The sequence below is a fragment of the Condylostylus longicornis genome, unplaced genomic scaffold, assembly GCF_029603195.1.
Source record: "Condylostylus longicornis isolate FDR11 unplaced genomic scaffold, ASM2960319v2 ptg000010l, whole genome shotgun sequence".
Classification (NCBI taxonomy): Eukaryota; Metazoa; Arthropoda; class Insecta; order Diptera; family Dolichopodidae; genus Condylostylus; species Condylostylus longicornis.
Window position 1 is genome coordinate 17,060,314 of NW_026577979.1, and position 23,286 is coordinate 17,083,599.

Sequence of the window (23,286 nt, forward strand, 5' to 3'; positions counted from 1 at the left end):
CTTTTTTTTTTAATCACGAACTTTTTTACCAAAAAATACCGCTTAAAAAATTATTGTCCCCCATAAAAAATTTATAAAAACTACAACACAAAATTAAAAGCTGAAGGTAAGTTTGCTCTAATTAATAAAAAAAAATCGTTTACAATATTAAAAATAAAATATTTTAGGAAATTTTAATAAAATTTTCATAATTAATAAAAATTTTCATTCCATTTCACTTGAACTATCGGAAAATGTCATTACTGACTTACTGTTTTGCATTGTTTACTGAACTAATTTTTAAAATTTTTGATTATTAAATTTTTAATTAATTAATATAAATTTTTAAACTTTATGTACAGAATTATAAAAAATAAATTTTTAAAATTTCGAATAAATTTAATTTTTACATAATTTCAAGTTCTTTAAGATTTTTCTGTTTAGATGTGTTTTCTTTCTACTATTTTCTTATATTTTTAAATTAAAATTTTTTCTAGTTTTGTCTAGGTTCTATATTTATGTTAAATATAACATGGTTATTAAAATTTTTAAAAAAATATACTGAATCACTTTCTTAAACTGAAAATGCCCATGGATCATCATCTGATCATAAAAGTTTCATTTAAACTAAAAGTTTCTTATTAGGTTTTACTGACATTCAACAGGGAATTCAAGGAATTCAATTTTTATGTAAATTACTGTTTCCATATACGTATGGAATATAAAATTTAATTTGAGTTTGACGAAAGTGGTATATTAAACACAATTTGATGTCTAATGGCAAATAATAAAAATTCTACCTTAATCTCGTCGGGCGTTTTAAAAGTAAAATGACGTTAATATTGGTTGTTTGTGAAAGTTTTGAACATCGACTAAGTTATTTCCATAAATAAACCAATTGCTGGTTTAGTATCATATATTCCTTTGTTGACGTAGTTTAGTATCATATCCTTTTTAGATATTTAGGACCAAAATTAAACAGAAAACGAACTTTTGAAATTTCTGAATAATGAAAATGAATTATGCAGATTGTACAAATTCTAAATAGAGTGATTGGGAAGATTTATTACCAATAGATACAAAATCTTTAATTTTAAACAAAAAATTTGTAATATTTTCGAATTTTCAAAATTTTGCACGATCGTAATATAAAATTTTTTCGAAAAATAGAACTCATATAGAAATTAATAATTTTTGTATTTAAAATACAAGAGCTCGCTCAAATTAACACAGCTATGTCATTATATTATGAATTGAGGGCTTTGAAAACATTTTAGATGTATAAAATCAATTTATTGACTTCGAGTATCATTTATTAACGTTGAAGAATTAATAGCCATATCAGTTGAATTATAGTTGTGGCAAACAAAAATGTCCCCCACAGCAATCTACAATCTAGTGTGTGTGATTTGTTTTGAAAATTAAATTGAATCCGAATCAATAAACAAAATCTCTTTCTTCACTTGTTATCTAAAATTGAATTACAGAAATCACAGTATATAGAACATCTTCTTAATCTTACCATATGAATAACAACAAAATTTAATTTGACTTAAATGAATATATGTATTCAACTTCTCTACATGTAGAAAAAGGGCACAAAGGAAATAGGTTTTTTTTTTTAATTTTCCAGCATTCCATTATAAAAACATTACACACATGTACATACATACCATGCATACTTTTTATAAAATGTTATTCTAAATGGTTGTAAATCGTTGAATATTGGACCATCTATATTATATTAAATGGCTGGCTGCTGATGGACGGAGAATTCAAATATATTTTCACGTCCTTGTAAAAACTTTTCATTTGAAATTCCATTAACATAATGAATTTTTCATATTATATTGGAAAAATTTCTAAAATATTATAAAAATGTTATAGTCTTCTTCTGTGCATTAAAATAAAAAGACTTTTACTCCTTGATGATTTTCTTGAAAGTGTCCTTGTGATTGTTCCAAGAAAATTCTTTCTATTTCTCAATATGCCAATAATAAAAAAATGCGTAATGAAATTCCTTGTATATATTTATATACAAAGATTTTATTTTTCAAAGAAGGACCATATTTATAAAGTTCAAAATAAATTTCAAGTTTAACGATAAAAAAAAAACTGCTAAGAAGTTTGACTAAATTTATGATACTGCTAGGATACACAATATAATATTATTATAATTTTAAGGTCTGCTTAAATTTTAAATGAAGTAGACCAACAAAGAATTTTATTAAATAGTCAGAAGTAGTGAAAATATGTGATTTACATAATATAATGTATTTGGTATATTAACGCAGTTTGAAGCATAATATTGTACACTCGTAATGTAGAGTGTATTATCAAAGTTATGTTGACTTGTTTCCGTGTAAAATGTTTATTATCTATTAAAACTTTTCATTGTCAAATTGTACGTAGTTTTAAACGATACGCCATTCTCAACACATTTTCCTTATTTACCATTATTTATTCAATATGAAGCAATACTAACGCTTGTATACCTATGAAATCTTAAAGTGTTCTGTTGATTGAATTATATTGGATTTTTGATCTATGAGCCTCAACCCTCCTAGGAAAAAAAAAAATAATTTAATTTTAACCCGTGCATAATGTTTTGTTTGCAAATCAAAAAATATTTCAAACAATTTTTCTCAAAATTTTTTAAGAAATTGTGGGGAAATAGATCCTTTATGGAATTTTTTAAAAATTTTTAAGGAATTTCCATTTTAATTTTCACATATATTATTTAATTTGTAACTCTTCACGGAATTTAATTAAATATGTTATCAGTTGGATTACTTTGAACAGAACTGTGTAATAACAAAACGTTTCCGTGAAAAAAAGCAATCGAACATAATAATATATTGTGGAACCTACAAAAAATCCAGATATTTCAGGAATAGAAATAAATGAAAAGTATCCTTGAAGAGCAAATGATTAGTCGATTGTGTGGGATTTTCAAAATTTTCAATAAATTACCGAATTGATAAATTTATTATTGGTTTAGAAAACTTCTTAAAGAAATCAAACTTTTGCAAACTCATAATTGTTTAAACAACCTGTGTATTTAGGTTTCGGTGGGATTGTAAGAGTATTACATTGCTCTGCCGATAAATGCCACTCTATATTGCAAATTTAAATTTGTGATCAAACCGAACACCGTTTCTGCAAAAGAGCTTCAATTATTGTTCTAGCAATAATTCTTTATTAATTAAAGGTTAAATAAGATGCATATAATTTATGTATAAATCCCTCGTCAAAGATAATTACAGGATATTATTGATGCAAACAAAAGCAGTAAGCAATTTACAACAAAATTGGTTAACAAAAAAAAATTCTCATCCTTATGTAAATTAGTTATTATCTATGTTTTTCTCTCTATCAATGTTATAATTTATTCAAAAAAATAATATTTTTACTATGAGGATTCGTTAATTTACTCATTATGGAAAAAAAAATAATAAATTTTCAAATAAAATTAATTCACGTGAACTAGCTAACTATAGGAAATTCCTGGTACAGGAAATTAAAATTATTAAAATTGCATAAAATTAGGCGTAATAAAATGTAATCTGCTTTAAATAAGATTTTTTCTTTTCTAAGAATGGAGTATTTTCTGTTTCCACTAAGTTAACCAAATTAAAATTAAATTTAGCGGTAAAAGCTTAAAATTGTGTTTCTATGTGTTATGCGAGTCATAATTCAACTTTTTAAAAAAAATTTATTATTATCCAGAGATTTTAGTTTTATTATGCAAAAATTCTTTCTGATTTATATTAAAAAAGGAAACTGTAAGTTAACCACGAAAAATAAATTATTATAGTTTTTGCTCTCTTCAAATTCTTGTTTAGATTATGAAACAGCAAAAATAATTTCAAAGAAATTTAAAATCTTCATTAAAAACCATAAACAACAAAAAGATTTTGCTAATTCGCAAGAGCTTAATTTTTTTAGGAATTTGCAAATTTATATAGGGATTAAGAAAGATAAAAATTGTTTATAATTATGGAAAAAGGTTTGAAAAGCGAAAAACCAAAAAATTAATTTTTATTATTCAAATTTTGTTCCTCTTTAGCACTTTTTCAAAAAATTTTTGAAAAAAAGTACTTATTAGTTTCACTCTGTCCGTCAGTCCCTCCGTCCGTCCATGGATATGTTTACAAAACTTTTACACCCTTGAAGATAGAAAGCTGAAATTTTATGCGTGCATAGATCTTTACTAGAAGTTTATTTCCGTGGAACAAAATTTTTACCTATCTCCCCCCTCTAGAAGTTATGCCCTCCCAAAACCCTAAAAATGCTATTTTTTAACTATTTAGTGCAGTGAAACCATAAGCAGAAAGGCAGTGGCTTGCTTCTCCTAGCGCGGCATACTATAGCTAAACTTTAGAAAAACAAAATGGCCGTTCAAATTTACTGTTATCTAAAGTCCTTTTTTTCCAAATTTTTGACGTCGTTTTTCTTCTAGACTCCAGTCTGTAGGAGCCTGAAATTTTACAAACTAATAAATGGTTCATTTCGTTAGAAAAATTTTTTTTTCCCTCTGAAGTTATCGCCTCTTGAAATTTGTAAAATTTGAATTTTTGACACCTCTAAAATAAATTTGAATTTTTGATATTTTTCCTAAACTGCAAACTTTTTCAAATTTCTGTAACCCAAAAAGCTAACGGTAAATTCCATGACATTAAAAAATATGATTATTTTTCTTAACTCACACAAGTAACCCTTAAAATCGAGCTTAAATCTTAAATTTTTGCTTTATTTCAAAGACTGCATAAATCGTTCATCCTAAATGTATGCAATCCTAGAAATGGTTTCGTATATGAATAAAAATAATTTTAACTATGTGGTAGGTATACATAGACTGTATTTTAAAAGCAGTATTTTCACTTGTTGAAGGGAAAAGTGCTACAATGCAAGCCATTGGTTTGACCTAACTTTATTTATTTCTGACCTTTAATTTCGTTTTTCATACTCGCAGATTTTTTCTTCCCACAAATCATGTTTTCTATGAAATTCTATTTTCACTCTTTGCATAATATATTTTTTATTATCAATTGAACCATGATAAGAATTGAAGGAAGAAATGCCTTCATTGTAAAGTAAAATTTTTTCATGAAATTTTAAATAATAACACAAAAAAAATCTAATGTGGTCAGCACATAAAACGTGTATTGTTTAGTTAAGTGAAAGTGTTACAGAATATTATAAAAATGTCTGTTAAATACTTCTTTCCAATTTTTAGGACATTAGTAAGCTTATAGTTAACATACCTAGCAAAATGTAAATTTGACTCTTAATAGAGTTTCGCTTTGTGCTACCCGAATTCCCTGAAATGCTCGCCAGTTCGTTTCGGTAACAATCAGAACTCAAATATCAAATTTCACGAAATTCTATCAATTCGTTCCGTAGATATGGTGAAAAATGTAAAATCGTCCCGCAAATCAGTTTTCGAGCACTGATCTTTCCAAAAAATTTATATGTTCATTGTTTTAATATGAGGAATTCATATATTAAATTTCAATGAAATCGGTTGATTATTTCTCTTTATATACACAAAAATGTATATTTGGCCCGTAGTCTAGTTGCCGATGCTTGATTTCTTCAAAAACATAGGAATTTTTGCAGACGGTCGAGCTGAGCTTATATATAAAATTTCAAGTAAATCGGTTGAATATTTTCTTCAAAATGTTCAAAAATGTAAAACAGGCCCGCTAAAATGTGCAATTTCCGAGGCCTGATATATACCAAAAGTTGATATATACCAAAGATGGTGGAAATAAACTTACATATAAAATTTCATCAAAATCGGTTCAGCCGAACTTGAGATACACGCGTGCACACACAGACCGACAGACCGACAGGTTGCTAAAAATAGTTTATTTACACTTCCCTACTATGGAGAAGTACGTTCCCACCGAAAACTCGATATGCAAAATTTGTTGCCATCACATAACCTACCTATTGTTTACACAATACGGTCGGTAATAAAATACTTAAATCAATTCATATTTGGTACAAGGTATACCAATATCAAGAACTTACATGAAGTAACTCTGGTAGTCTTAGGCAGTTATAAGCGAAAATTAAAACTTTAAATAAATTTACATAACTACTTAATATAATTTTGATGGTACCTACCACAAAATAAATAATAACAGCTTTTTTTCCTCATTGTATCCAGTCGTAATTGAATACTAAAACCCTGTCCTTTGTAAATAATAATTCTTCAGTTTAGTTTAGAAGTTGTTTATTTGATTCATACTTGATTCCCAACTCGATTCATACTTAATGAAAAAATGAAATAAAGAAAATGTTATTTTAAAATTTTAGCTGATCACCGAAAAGTATTTTTGTTGACGACCATGTCAAAGAACAAGAAAGACCTTAATCGATAAAATTTTAGACAAACCTTGAAGAAGAATTTTATATTAACTAAAAAACTAAAATTAATAGTAAAAATTTGACTTCCATGTGAACTTCATTTTTATTATTTTGTGAGAAAAAACTTTGTTTTTGAAAAATACTTTGGCCCTGTGCTCGAAAAAATTTTTTGGTCCTTTTTTTACTGACACCGTAATTAAATCCTTTCAGCTTTTTAGTATCACATTGCTCATTCACTTTTCGGGGCTGGTTTGCTCAAATGAATACCTTTTTAGCAGGTTAACTACCACTGAACTTGCTATTTTTCGGCTAAGTTTAACAGTTTGTCACTCTTATTATAAATAATTCAAATTAAGAAAATTTCACAAGTTTTCATAAAAACTTTGTTGACATGGAATGAAAATTTTCTGTTGATTAAAAACATTGATTTTCCAAATGTCTACACATTTTCTACGTAATTAAAAACCAACCAAATAAATCAATTAAAAAAATTATTAATTTTTTTACCTGTTTTTCGAAATTGTTTTGTTTTTGTTTTAAAAATTACTTTTATTGTGGTAAGCAGTATGAGAAAAAAAAATTTTCAAAGGAACTTGAATAATTAAATTTGAAATTAAGTCTTTTCAATCAAAGTGGTTTTGGGCAAAAGAACGGAAAAAATGAAAAAGTTTTAATTTTTAAAGTAAAACAAATTTATTGAACTCGCAGTAATTTCAATTTGTTTTTGTAAATAAACGAAATTAAATTTATAAATCATAAGCACATACATACACACAAATATCAATATAAAAAAGTTAATTTGATTTTGCGGTTGGCTGGTCTTAAATATATACTCGTATATGTATGTATATCTAGAAATATAATGTCATATAAAATTCAAAGTCATAATTTTTGGAAATATTTTAATTTGGAGAAGATTAATTTTAATTAACGATACTTTTGAAGGTTTTTATTTAAAGAGCAAGGCTTTGATTTTAAATATGACAAATTGTAATCTTAAAACAAAAACGGGAAGAACAAATTCCATTAAAGGAGACACAGAATTTTAAAATATGCTCAACTAAACCGGCCACATAAAGTTTTATTTTATAACTCTCTGTTTCTGCAAAATAGTTCCCCTGTATACTATTGGAACACTACTAACTGTATTGTAGTATTCGAGTAAAGGATAATATAAGTCAATTGAAAAATTTTCATCTTAAGTAATCTTAATTCTCGCTGACAAATATTTATGTATGACAAATATGTATACTAAGGTATTTATAAAAAGTTTGTTTAAATTTTTCTTTATACTCAACACTATATCACCAATTACTTTATATATACAGGGTGATTCACCAATAAGTAATTCGACCCAACCGTATACCGCCGGGTAGAGGGTCGAAAATTAATAAAATTTTTGCTCGGAACATAGCGTTAAATCGGAACCGTTTCCGAGTTAAGAAATGAAATTTTCTTAGCTCATTTTAAGGAAATTTGGCGAAATTTTCCCTTAAGTTTTTTCGTTTATTTCGTTCCAAAAAAGATAGAAGTTTCAAACAAATAGTTTTTAAAAGAACTTTAAGGGGGCTTTAAATTAAGAATAGCGAATTATTTGGTTTTACATGTATGTTTGGAAATACAAGCATTGGAACTTTGGGGAAATTCCAATTTTCCTAATCTTTTATTTTTACCGACCGTATTGTGTAAACAATAGGTAGGTTATGTGATGGCAACAAATTTTGCATATCGAGTTTTCGGTGGGAACGTACTTCTCCATAGTAGGGAAGTGTAAATAAACTATTTTTAGCAACCTGTCGGTCTGTCGGTCTGTCCGTCTGTCGGTCTGTCGGTCTGTGTGTGCACGCGTGTATCTCAAGTTCGGCTGAACCGATTTTGATGAAATTTTATATGTAAGTTTGTTTCCACCATGGCACGGATCGATCAACTTTTGGTATATATCAGGCCTCGGGAACTGCACTTTTTAGCGGGCCTGTTTTACATTTTTGAACATTTTCAAGAAAATATTCAATCGATTTACTTGAAATTTTATATACAAGCTCAGCTCGACCGTCCGCAAAAATTCCTATGTTTTAGAAGAAATCAGGCATCGGCAACTAGACGTTTACTACGGGCCAAATATACATTTTTGTGTATATAAAGAGAAATAACCAACCGATTCCATTGAAATTTAATATATGAATTCCCCGTATTAAAACAATGAACATGTAAATTTTTTAGAAAGATCAGGCATCGGCAACTAGACGTTTACTATGGGCCAAACATACACTTTTGTGTATATAAAGAGAAATAATCAACCGATTTCATTGAAATTTAATATTTGAATTCCTCATATTAAAGCAATAAACATATAACTTTTTTGGAAAGATCAGGGCTCGAGAACTGATTTGCGGGCCGATTTTACATTTTTCACCATATCCACACAACAAATTGATGGAATTTTTTGAAATTTGATATTTGAGTTCTGGTTGTTTCCGAAACTAACTGGCGAGCATTTCAGGGAATTCGGGTAGCACAAAGCGAAACTCTAATAAGAGCCAAATTTACATTTTTCTAAGTATGTTAACTATAAGCTTACTAATGTCCTAAAAATTGGAAAGAAGTATTTAACAGACATTTTTATAATATTCTGTAACACTTTCATTTAACTAGACAATACACAATGCGGTCGGTTATGTGCTGACCACATCAGATTTTTTTTTCACAACTCATGAATTTTTTGAAAGTTCCAAAATTCTATTTACAGAATTTTGATCAGTTGCTTAAGCTTTAATTTAAGTCATTAACCGTTAAAATACTTTTATGATGTTGGAGATATAAGAAAAAAACCATTTCAAAGTCCAGTTTCCAAAGACCTTAATAAAACTCAAAACTCAAAAAATTATGACAAATTTTCTTAAAATCTCTGTAGCTCGAAAATGGTTCCGATTTAACGCTATGTTCCGAACAAAACTTTTACTCATTTTCGACTCTCTACCTGATGGCATATGGCTCCTAACTTGTTAGTGAATCACCCTGTATATTCACCAAATCAGTATAATAAACTTATATTAAAAATTTATAGGTTTAATTTTTCCAAATATACAATTAACTTACTCAACACAAATTGCTCAGCATATAATGATTTCTAATTGCAAATGAAACCCTTTAATATTTATGTAATACTCGTATATTTTGTGTAATACATAAAAAATTTATACGTTAACTTGAGTTATTAATCAAAAGTATTAAAATTTTGACTGAAAATCACTTTACCTATTCAATTATAATTTTCCAAATTTATTCCTTAAAACAAGAAATATTTATTTTCTCATCAAAAATATGGCACTTCCCCGATATTACAATTCTTTACTCAACACTAATATCCTATTTGTACTCAATCCATTGATTTTAGACTTCATTACACATTTTTGATAAAGTTCTTAGAAGGAAATTTAGCGAAATGTCAGTAGTATGGACTTTACCACACAATAATATTAAAGTTGATTTCCAAAATAATATTCGTTTCAAATCTTTTATTAGGACCTTTTAAAGTCATAGCATCACATTTCATTTTTGTTTGCATTTCCAATTTCTAAATTAAAATTTATAGTTTATGTGTCACAATAAACTTATTTATAACTAAATTTTTTTTTAATTAAATTTCATTAGTACTGACAACTTATATTAATTTTTCTGTAGTCTTACAAATTAAGTTTGTAAGCTAATATGCTGGACCCAAAATGACATTACTCCGGTGTCTTCATTACCATATCACTCAAGAAAACAAATTTTATAAAGTTGCAAAAGTAATAATATTGTATAGTTCAAATTTTTTTCATTAATTTATTTACACATCTCGCAACAAGTGGAAACTCACCCTTCATCAAGATATAATTTAAAATAGAAATAAATAAGATGAATGTTTGTTCCTTTGAAAACTGTTTACAACCAAAAAGTCGCTATGTAAAATTTTGACATTATTGCAATTTACAATTTCTTGTTATTTTTAATCGAAACACAGTTTGATAAGGGGAAATTTAAGAGACCGAACAAATGGTCTCGTTAAGGTTTTATCAAAAATTTTTCCACTCATAGAGGTTTTTCTGAAATCCAACAGAATTTCAGAAAACCAAAATCACATTTTGACATTTTTATGTTACGAAACCGGGCATTCAAATTAAAATGTCACCAAAACTAAAAAACAAAAAATTTATTTTTATTTTTGTGTTTCTACAACTCTCTTTTCAAAATCAGGTCTAACCCTGGTAACATTTCTTGTCTCAATACTTCCCATATCTTATATTTTTTTTTATTTGCTGAATAAACGAAATTCACACAAATATTCTCGAACATTTTTCAAGGGCAAAGTTTAACCAAATAGAAAAATACCAAAATAAAAAACAAAAATTGCTGTTAAAGAGTTAATCATAAAAATATTTCTCTTATAGAGGTTTTGAATTGCGCAAGATTCACAAAATTTATTGTACTTATAGAGTACATGTAGAAATTCCTCTTGTAGAGAAAGATTTTGTTCGAAATTTCAAGAGAAAGGAAAAATAATTTAATTAAAAGAGGTTTTTCTGTTATTCAAGTACCTATAATCCAGGTTCTACTGTACTTACAAAAAACAAATGCCAATATGACAAATATAGGTACAAAATTCCAGTTATTTTTAAAAAAGAATTGCAATTCTGTACCTATATTTGTAAAAAACTTGAATATTAATTTTTAAATTAATTTACTTCAAACTTGTTCTTTCAATTTAACAAGTTATTCCACAAGATCATAGGAGTTTTATCATACAAAAGCAAATTTATTTTAACTGTTATAGAAGTTTGAATTAAAGCATTCCAAACTATTGATATTATATGAACCTCTAAGCTAAGCATTCTTAAGTTTTTTAAATTAAATTATTCCAAAGCAAAATTTTTACTTTAACTTTCCCATAAAATTTTTACTAATTTTCTTAAAAGTTCGCCATTTTAATACAAACACTAACTGTATTCAATACGAGTGACGTTTTTAAATAAAAAACCTAAAAAAACTGAATTTTGTAAGAAAGACCCAGAATATTTTCATATTGTCAAAAAAAACACTTATTCTAATCTTCCAATATTAAACAAAAATTTTGTGGAAATTTGCCAAAACCCAATTAGTAATTTTTTGGTCAGCTTGTGTTAGTGATAAAAATGAAATGCTAAAGAGTTAAACTTTACTTTACCAGTACTCTATGAGCATATCAAAATATTAAATGTTGGTAAATCCGTAATCAGATAATCGTAACTAATCAATTTTGCAAAGTTGAAGAACCCGAAATTTACCTTATCGGGATTTACAAATTTCTTGATATCGGGTTTTGATTAATTTCCACAGTTTTTCATTTTGTTCCAAAAAATATTTAATTCTTTAATTTTTATTAGGCATATTATGTATATACATGCAATGTAGTATATAATAAACATGCATACATATGTATATAACATTATTTTAATAACATGTGTAAGTACCATTTGTATAAATTCCTTTCGTGACATTTCTATGGTAGTTGCATATTTTACATAAATTCCATTAAACTTCATTTAAACTAGCAAAAAAAAAATTATTTATTATTCCTTATCCACTACTACATATTGTATATGTGTGCACATTTTATATTATTTATGTACATATGTACATATTTTTTTTTTCTTTATTTAATTTTACTAATTTAATTTTATGTATTTTACGTTTCATTTATTGTGTATATAGTGTAATTATAATTGCCTTGAATTTACATATTATATAATTTTAAAGTTATAAAAGTTATGAACGTGTTTAGATGTTTGTATGTATAAATATTAGACCTATATATTTTATGATGATAATCTATTAAATTTATGTTTAACGATAGGTAAAAAAAAAAAATTTTAATTTAAATGTAAATGTGATTTTTGTTTTGTACTATTTGTCTTAGTCTTATACATTTGAACTTTCTTATTGTACTGCGATAAAATGTACTAACATTTTGTTATAATTTACAATACTATACTTGTTGTGCATTTGCTGACCTAGATCATAATTATGAATCTTAAATTTTAACTGTACTTTTCCTTTGTTTAACTATAATGCAACATTCACACTTATACTTATGTTGGTTTTACTTTATTTCTTACTTAACAATGCTCTTTAATTTTAATACTGTTATATATTAACTGTTATGTTATACTCTTATACATACTCTTATACTAATCTAAATTACTTCTATACCACTCTAACAAATAATTTTCCTTTTTTTTTAATTTCTCAAATAAATAAACTGTTATATACTTGTAACTCAACTTCTTCTATACACACAAATAAAATAATTGAACTTGTATACATTTTCATACTATACTATACTTATCTTTTAATTATAATACAAACTATATACTATTATATAAGATTATTTATAATAAAATTATATATAAATTAATTATTTATTTTGTTATTGTATTCTCTTTTTTTTTCTTTTTTTTTATAATTATTATTATTAAATTAATTGCGAATTTATGTTATACTGAAATAAATTTAAAAAATATACGAACAAAAATAATAACAACTAACTACAACAACACAACAACAACAACAATAATTATTAATATGCAAATATAAATGCAGCAAATACAGGACTTTATGCACATTACGTTTTCAATACATTGGATCAGGATAATAGTGGAATAGTTAGTTTTGAGGTAAGTTATAATAATAATAATAAAAATAATATTTTATATTCATATACATGCACACGTTACGTATATTTTAGTACTTAATTTTTGTAATTTATTATTAAGCATAATAAAATACAATATTTGTACAAGGATATAAAACTTAATTGTAATTATGTATTATAGAATTAAAGTCAAAATTTTTATTTAATTTAATGAATTTTCAATGTTCAATTATAATAATATTATATTGAAAATTATTCAGGTAAACATGAAATATAATTCTGGTAATATTTTTGTATAGCTCTACAAATATCTATAAAATTTTATATTGAAAAATTCTATGATAAAGGATTAAATTTAATAAAGTATTAGCTCTTTAAATTTAAATCTATATAAAAAAGAAATTTATATATGTACATTAAATTTAAATTAGATTCTAGTTACAACAGACGAATTTTATGGTTTTTATTGAAAAATTACCAATTTTTGTGAATATTATAATTTCACACGTTTAATTGAATAGAATTAGAACTGAGGTTGCAATTTTTAAGCAAAAATTTTAAATTTTCAATTATAAAGGATAATATTAATTTTAAAATTAATAAGCCATTATACGTTTTTAATATATTTGCTCATATACACGAATTTTGCAATTGTGATTTACTTTACATAACGCATTTCGAATTGTAGATTTTTCATGAAAAGAATTTTATGATTAAAGATATTAGGTGATTAAGTGTGTAACACATACGATGTACTTCTTAATAATTTTATCGAAAAAAAATGTTTGCTAAAAAATTTTGCTGTAAAGTTTCATGAAATTTTGAATAATTTGAGCAGATATTTAAAAATATGCACAATCGTAATTAGGAAAAATAATCATTTTAAAAATACTGTAAAGCTTTACAAATTATTTTTAAAAAGTCATTAATTCTATTTTTAGTAAAATATGAGTTGAATTCCGCACTTATTTTAAAATTTTGTAATTTTTTAAAATTACAATGAAAACTTTAATACATTATAAGGATCTTATAAAGCAATTAAGTTCAATGAAGAATATTCTACATTATAAAATAAGTGCATCTTGTCCACATTTTTATATATATACAACATCGTCCACTAATTTTATTTGAAATTAATTGAATACTAAATTATTGGCGTAATTGAGAAAGCTGTGCTTGTAAATTTAAAATCTATCAGCTAATAAAACTACGTAAGCTGGCCATACTCACAATAATTAGGCGTTTATGTTATAATTCTACCAATTTTCTTTTCGATCATTCCAATGACTTCATTTATATGAAGGGAAGTTTTTTAAAATAAAATATTTTCTTCCGAATAATGGCAATTTCTTCTATGCAATAAAATTATTATTCAAACTTGATCAGTGAAATATTTTAATAAATGAAATAAATAACTAAATCCTTTAAAATTCTTATCTATGAGTTAAAAGATACTGTACTTAAAGAAACTTAATTTCTATTTGTAACACTATGAAATTCAGCGTATTCAAATTTTTTAAAATCAAATCAAATATAATTTTGATTGCTCATTGTTTCATGTCCATTTTCCTCATTTTCATATTTCATTCTTATGTAGACCTTTAAGATTTATATAAATTGTTACCAATATTTCAATAATAAAAGCATGAATTTCGAATTTTCAGTCGAAAGATTTCTCGAATTTCGTGAGTTTCAACGAGAAATGAAACTAACTAAAGTCAAAGAATCCCATTTAATAAGTTGTCCTTTGTAATTATACAATATGATTTTTTGTATTATTGATGGAAATGAAATAAAAATTATGATTTCAAAAATAATTTCCTTTAAATTTAAATTTCACTGCAAAATTACTGGGACCAAGCTCGTTCAATCAGTTTTCTAGAAAAGAAAAATTCCAATAATTACAATAACATGAAAATTCAAGCAATTAGAAGATTTTAATATATTGGAAATCCAAGCTAATAACAACTGGAACAATAAAGCAAAAAGAGCAATAGAAATTGTTATATTTTTAAAGTAAGAATTTGTAATTTGCTTATAAAAACATATTTAATCCTTAAAACATTGATTTACAATACAACCTGTCAAGATTATAAAAGTTAAGACTTACAAAACTTTTCGATTCCAGTAAAATGTTTTGCAGTTTTAACAAAAGTACACTCTTGTCTCTAAGAGTTTCTAGCAAACAAAATATTGCAAGTTTTCTAACAGATTGTTATTAGAACCCACAATATTACATACATACATATAATATATCGTTATTTGTATATATATGGTAAAGACTATATTTCTTACAATAAATCTTTAAAAAGTTATAAAGTCCTTTTTTTTAGAAAAATTTTTGCAAAGGCAAAATAAATATTTTCTTTTCTTTCTTATTAATAAAGATGGAACAGTTCAAAATTAAATATAAAGTTCAAAAAAGGATAATAAAAACAATTTTTAGAATGAAAAAGGAAAATTGTCTATACAGGTATAATGAGGAGAGATAAAGCAGTTGTGTTAACGATATTAAAAATGGTACCTTTGCAAAATGACAAACTCTTACACACCTTAATAAATTAAAAGTTTTTTTCTTTGGTTTATGGGAAAAAGTGATTATAGATTAAAAATTTTTTTTTTTTAATTTGTATAATTAAGAACTTTAGTTGACTTTTAAAAAACAACATTTGAAGTAAAAGGCAAAAGTTATAATGGCAAAGTTTATTTGCTTTAAAATTAAAAGGTTGAATTTGATTGGTGCACACATAAAGAAAGAAAACTTAATGGTGAAACTGACAAAAGTTGTCAAGGAAGGAACTTCGCTTTCTTCTTTATTAAGACGTGACATTTTTTTTAAAGTTTTTAATTAGAAAAATATTTGAATAATTGGAATTTTCTCACCTCTTGATTTGAATATAAAATTGAAGTTGAAAAATAATTTTGAATCTAAAAATAATTAAAATTACAAAAAAAACCCGAACAATTCAAGACATTGTAACTGAAAGTTTTATTTTTTTAATTTATTTACCTTTGAACGTTGTAGAAAATCTTAAAAATTTGCTGAGCATTATTTTCATAATTTTCTTATTTATTTACTCAAATTGTGCAGATTTTCTTTTCATAGTTTTCTTAATTATCTAAATTGACTAAAAATAAAATTTGCATTTAAAAAGTAAAATAATATGCTCGTGGATTATTTCCGAGTATGAGAGCATTCCTATATTTACTATTAACAGAAACGTATCAGGAACGAAGTAAACGGGTATTTTCGTATCAAAATGCATTTCTATATACCATTATATACACCACAACGAGCCTTCGTGGCCTAAGTGTACCCTTCGGGAAACCGTGCAACTTACTATTATATAGGTCCTCATGAGTACACAAAACTTTTGTATGGAGACAATGTTCACAGGACGACTGGTTCGGAATTACAGGTCCTTAAAGTCAAACTCAGCTGATTTTTTTCTTTTTGAAATTTTAAGTATAACTCCGTGCCTGTAAAAGGCAGGCGCATTTATCAATATGATTTAGAAACATCAGTATAAGCGCTTTCTCGCGAATATTTACATTAGTTATATATCAAATAAAGCGCTCACAGGGACGAAATTATATTTAAAATTGGAAAAAATAAAAAAATCAGGTTAGATTGATTTTAAACCCGTGCAACCCCGAACCTATTAAACTGTCGATCCTTAAAAATCGATTTAAGGAGTACCTAATACGTAATACTAATAATTAAGGAATACTAAACCTAAAAAAGAGTAACAAAATCAATTGAATTAAATATTATATAATATAACAAATATTGACTAATTTTGAAATTTATTATAACATTTATAAAAGTTTTTTTTTTTAATTTGAATAAAGTTTATTTTAAAAAATATATTTGTGTTTTCCCTCTTCAAAATATTCGAAAATGCTTTATATTGGAGACACCATTATGAAAATTTCAAATTTCAAAACTTTTTCCTCAACTTTTTATTTATTTATTTGATTACCTAAAATTATTAACTAAATAATTTCTTTTTCCAATATTGAATGAAGTTTCCACAATTTGTAGAAATTTACATACGATAATATGGGTTTTTATTTTCGGTATGAAAAAATTCTCTAAAAATTTAGTTTTAAAGTTTGGAGGCCATCTGTATAATTTCAAATATTTATTTTAAAAAGTAAAAAATAAATTGAATAAGTTTATGTTTTTATTATTGACAATTTATAGAACAAACTCAAAAGTTCAAAGGTCAATGTTATTGCAATCAATTTAGGTGAAACTTTTCAAATTATTTTTGTCCTTTTTTGTGTAGAATATGGAGGAAAAATACATTTATTGTTATTTACATCTGAAAGCAAGGCATAAACTACTTCTCTTCCGCAAATATTCAATACCTACCGAAGCCGTCCAAGCATTCATCATAATTTTCTATTATAAAGGAAAAATTATACTTCTAAAAAATTTGACTTTTAAGAATATTGACTCCTCTTTGAGCAATTTGTTTATAAAACCGAGACGGACTTTGTTTTTGCTTGTTAGCTGAATATATTAGCTGACAAAAAGAATGAATTGATGATTCATGATTTGAAAATTATATAATATTAATATTAAACTGGCTGATCAGCTCGGATAATACGAATTAGATGTCATATATTTTTGTTCCCTGTTACAGAGATTCGAAATTTTTTACTTCCTACCCAATTTGTTAGTTATATGTACTACTAAATTACTTCTGTACCTACGAAAATAAACACCCATAAAATATAAAGCCATTTTTAATATTGACGCTGCCGAACCTATGCTGGTAAATTAAAAGAAGAACGAAAACCATACTATTGACGTTTTAATATGAAAGATAGTTTAAAATCGCACAATAAATTATTTATTTTGCAATTAAACTATCTTTAGTCTAAGTTTAGACTGCCTAAAAGTCAAATACAAAACTTATGAATGTATTTGACTTTTAGGTAATTTTATTATATTGCCATCTTATCACTTCCAAAGGAGTCTCTGCCTACTTACTTCCCTTTGCCTACAACTAATTGACTTTTCAATAAATCCCAGTTTTAAAACAGTTCAAATTAATAAGCTCTTCTCAGTTTTACAGCATACGTTAACAAAAAGACTTTTTAAAAAACAAATCATTATTAAGCTAAACCGCACCTTTCTTGAGTGAGAAAATATGAAAAATAATTCTGACCTGTTTCACATAATGGAACTACCAAATAAATTAAAAATTTGAAAAAAATCAAATTTAATTTAGAAATTTTGACAAACAATTTTAATTGAGTTAAAAAATAATCCTTGGGCTACAAAAAGACCATGAAATCTTAATTTGTATTGTGTTTTCGGTTATGTTAAGTGTTTCGGTGACAAAAATTATAAATTTATTTTTTCCACAAATTATAATTACTCTATATTAATTGCAACATTCAACTTTTTTTTATATTTCTTTATTTTGTAAATTCCTTTTTTGTTAAAATAGCCACCCAACTGCCAGGTTACATTAACAACACTTTATTTTTTAGATAATAAATCACTTCGGTTCTGTAAATAAAAACTTACCACTAAAACTCATTAATTTGACACTGTCAACTTAAAACAAAGACACAATTAAAAAATTCTTAAACTTCTTCACCCCAAAAACTAAAATTAAAAAAAGGAATTAAAAGAAGGAGGGTAAAATTTAAAGTTTTACGAAAACATAAAAGGATTTTGCCCTAATCTTCTAAATTTATTTTTAGTTTATTACAGTGGTGTAATATTTTCATAATGTAACTTATAAAATTTAAGATATGTCAGAAGTAGATTGTTAAAATTCGGATTGCTATTCGGATTTTTTGAACTAGAGAAATTTACGGAATTTATAATATTCACTTATTGTGTTGGAGTTCCAAATTGATTTTCAATAATGTTTCTAGGACACAGTCTCTCAAAGATACATATCCTAAAAGAATTTTGAACGAAGTCAGTGTGAGTAATTTGACACTATGTACCTAAAATTAATTTTACCTTATGTCGACGTAAAATTTGTATGGCTCTTTGATACATAAGAAGTGGTCAACTTGAAACCATCTGTTTTTTTCAACTCTGCAGTAAACAATTAAACAAAAATCTAACCCGTAATCAGTATTTTCATTTTTTTTTTGGTACCACTAGAAATTATTCAAAATACACAAGACTTTTTTATAACAATAAAAATAATGTTGAAAAAGATGTTGTGAAGAATTTTTAAATAGGATTTTCTACTGTTAATTTTTTAAATTTTATTTAAATAAAGTTTAGGCAAACCAATGGACTAATGTAGCACTTTTCCCTTCAACAAGTGAAAATACTGCTTTTAAAAATAATCTAGGTCTGTAGTATGAGTACACCACATTATTAAAATTACTTTAATTCCTTTTGCATACTTTTAGAAAGCAAAGAAAAAATTGAGGGAGGCGTTAACATAAAGTTCGAATTAAAAGATTATTTTTGTGAGTTAAGAAAAAAAATTATATTTTTTAATAGCATATACCGTTAACTTCCTGCAATTATAGAAATTTCGAAAGGCGATAACTTGAGTGATGGTGGAGGTGGCAAAATATTTCTTCCAACGAAATGAACTGAGATTTAGAAGAAAATTGATATTAAAAATTTGAAAACAGGTTTTGGATAACGGTAAATTTCGACGATTATTTTGTTTTTTAAAGTTAAAATATGGCATTCCAAGTTAGAAGGACCCTGAAATTATTTTTGTGCGTTTCCAAAATTTAAAGAGTGTTTATGGCTTCCTTGGAATAAACAGTTAAAAAATGCCATTTTTAAGGTTTTTGGGAGCTGTAATTTTTAGGATTACTTAGGTGAATAGACAGGTAAAAATTTTCTTTTACGGAAATAAATTACTAGTAAATATCTATCTATATATTTCTAGAAATTTGAGCTTTTTATCTTTAAGGGTGTAGAAGTTTTGTAAACGGATCCATGGACTGGCGGACGGACAAAGTAAAACTAATAAACACTTTTTCAAATTTTTTTTGGAAAAGTTCTAAAAATGAATGGAAATTTTGATTGAATTAATTCCAGTTTATTTTATATACCCTCTTAATTGCTTATGTAGTTGTCATTGCTTTTGTTATATAAATAAATGTTACATTATTAAGTAGCTCACTGCTTCATCAAGAGACATTTGGTTTTCAACTTTACATAAAGGTTTAACAAATATTGTAGGTATATGTGAAGAAGATAAGGTAAAAAATTTTTAGTGTGAAAACTTCTTATTTACTTAAGAAATGAAAAATTATTAAATTAATTACATTATAAGAAAGGTTTTTTTAAGAGGATTAAATTTCTTAAATTCTCATTTCTTTTGTCTTTAACAGGAAATTAGAAATTTTTACACCTATAAATATGGCAATGTCGTACGTGTTTATTTTCATTTTAAATATTTCTTTAGAATTGTTCCTTTCATTGTTTGAGAAAGCGTAATTGAAATATTCTTGAATACATTTCGTATGACGGGTTAGATAATTGTAACCTTGAAAACGATTTTGTATAGAGTGTTGTATTGTGTTACACATATTTTTTGCACATAATAAGTACTTAATATATGAAAATTCTCAAGTATGTATATCTATACAAATAATATATGCGCGAAATGTTGTGTGTTTTGCATTACAATTATAAGAAAGAAAATTTTCTTTCCATTAGCATTATTTGTTTGTTTGCTCTATTCGTACTTAAGTAGGCATAATGAAGGTGTTCAACTAATTTTGTTGGAAGAAAATTATATAAGTTATTTTTTAAATTGAATTTTGTTCTAATGTCAAAATATCTGAGTATGTACTTATGTATTTAAATATTTCGAAGGAAAATTAACTTTATGCTTAAATTCCAGCACCGAAAATTTAATAAGAAATTTATTCATATTCATGTGTTTTAAAATTTGTTAAAATATTGAATATATGTATATTGGCAAAAGGTGAATTTACCAATTCTTTTATTTTAAATGTCATTCCGAATTTATTTTGTAAAGAGGATTTATGCTTGAAATTTCATACATATTTATTATACATGTCATTTCATTAGAATTTGATATTGCATTAGGGAAAATTTGCAATTTATTATAAAATATTTGAAATTTTTATGGTATTCACGAATACTTGAGTATGTTTGCTAATGACTTTGCTATTTTAGGATTCGGGAACACCTTTCAGGATCTCATTAATTCTTCACCTTTTAAAAAGTCCTAACTTTCAATGAAGCTTTAATGTTTTGTATACATTTTTTTTAAGCAAAATTTGTCAACGCACATGAAATATCATTGAAATTCTTTTGAATTCCTTACATTTTTTTAATTTTCAAATACTGTAAAGACCATGAGGACAATGTGTTCGTCTTTCCTATAACTTTCTAATACAAAACTGTTTGGAAGTACTCAAGCTGGGCTATACTAATATGAAAGGAAATGACGATCGCAATTTAAATTTATCTGGAATGCCATACCTGAAAAGCATCATCAGATAAGGTGGTTATCGTAAGATTTAGAAAACCACTCGAAATGGTTTTAGTATAGTGGTTCTATTACTGAAATTTATTTTGTGTCCTTTTCCTGTTTCAGAATTAAAGTAAATTAGTTAAACTATTTTTATATGATATTTACTATTTATTAAAATACGCAAGTAAAAAAATTCAATTCACAAAAAGAAATTTTAAAAAAATTTTGAATTCGCAATAACGTAAAATTATACCCGCATAAAATTCTTAAATTTATGATTCTTGTGGTATATAGTAACTCAGCGCTATATTTTCTACATTTCTCTTAATTTGTGCCCGTAATTTCAAACTGGATAAGAGACTGCAAAAGAACACTTTCATAGATAATTTAAAATATTGAAGGCATTTTCATTGATTAATTCAAATTAATTTGTACAGAGTATAACAAAATTGATATGACAAAAAAATATACTATCGGCCTATACTTGAAATGCCAATATATTAATTAAAATTGAGTATAATAGAATAATTAACCTATTGATAAAAAACTCTAGTATAGGAAAACAAGAATAGCTTACATTTAAGGACAAAATGTTCAACAAGTGAAAAAATTGAAAAACCAAGAAAATAATTTCGACAGTGTCGCAAAATTTCTCATATCAAGATAATCTTTATGCAAGTTGAAACATAATTATTACAAACTTAATATTATTTGGTGAAACTAGAATTGATGATCTTTTAAATTTTACCTTTCCAAAGAAAGGAACTACATAAATAGAAAATTAACAACTATATTAATAAATTGGCAAATTATACCCAATAATCAGACTATAAAGCTCATTTTTCCACCACTCTGTAAATACTTTAATAACAAAATAACTATTATACAGTTTAAAAAAAAAAAACACTATAAATTTAACAAGTCATACATTAATAAGCAAAACACTAAAAATCGATAATGTTGGTATAAAATGCACCAGACGAGTAATATTATTAATTCCCTGCTTAATACTTAAATATGAAAAAATACCTGTTGCGTAATTTTCATAAAGGATATACGAAAATATTATTTATAACAGTAACGAAAAAAAAATATACATTGAGTTCTTTTTCGTTTTCTTCTTTGTTATTCATAACATGGTTTTTACCTCCAATAAAAAAAAAATGAATACAGTGAATAATACAAGGGTTTTATCATTATTACCATGGGAGGTATATTAGGTAACTTTATTGCGGTGGTGGTTTCAGCTTAGTTAGTTGTTTTTATTCTGTTTTGTTTTTTTCATACATTTTTAGAATATTTTACCAAAAAAAGGGGTTGAATAAAAATGTGGTTCATTTCCCGGAAAACCAGTAATCATATGTGTATACCTGCTCTCATTTATTATGTATTGTACTTTCATACATACGTGCATGAAAATTTAGATTTTTGCGAATTACCAACATTATAAAGAAAATATAATAAGCAAGTAAAAATTTTAGGATGTTTTTTTTTTTGAAGTTTAACCAAATTAAGGGATTCAAGAGAGGTTCAAGAGGAAATCAGGAGGGAATAAGAAGAGGAAATTCGAATTTTATTTATTTTCCTCCTTATTCTTTGTAGCTTTTTTTTTGTATTATTTACATTTGCATCTTTTTGATATTGTAAAAAACAATTCGGAAGAAAATGATAACTTCATTTACAAAAGAAGAGCACAAACAGTTAAAATTTTTGTTTATTTAATTTTTTTGTGTTAATTTTCAAGGTCTTCTTTTTGTTTTCCTTCCAACAATGAAAATACAGTTATATTTTTAATTAAATGAA

At 25.6% G+C, this 23,286-nt stretch overlaps 1 pseudogene; it reads left to right on the forward strand.

Moving 5' to 3' along the window:
- The window catches only part of LOC129619150 (uncharacterized protein DDB_G0283357-like), a 106,497-nt pseudogene that overhangs the window by 73,963 nt on the left and 9,248 nt on the right, over positions 1–23,286 (forward strand).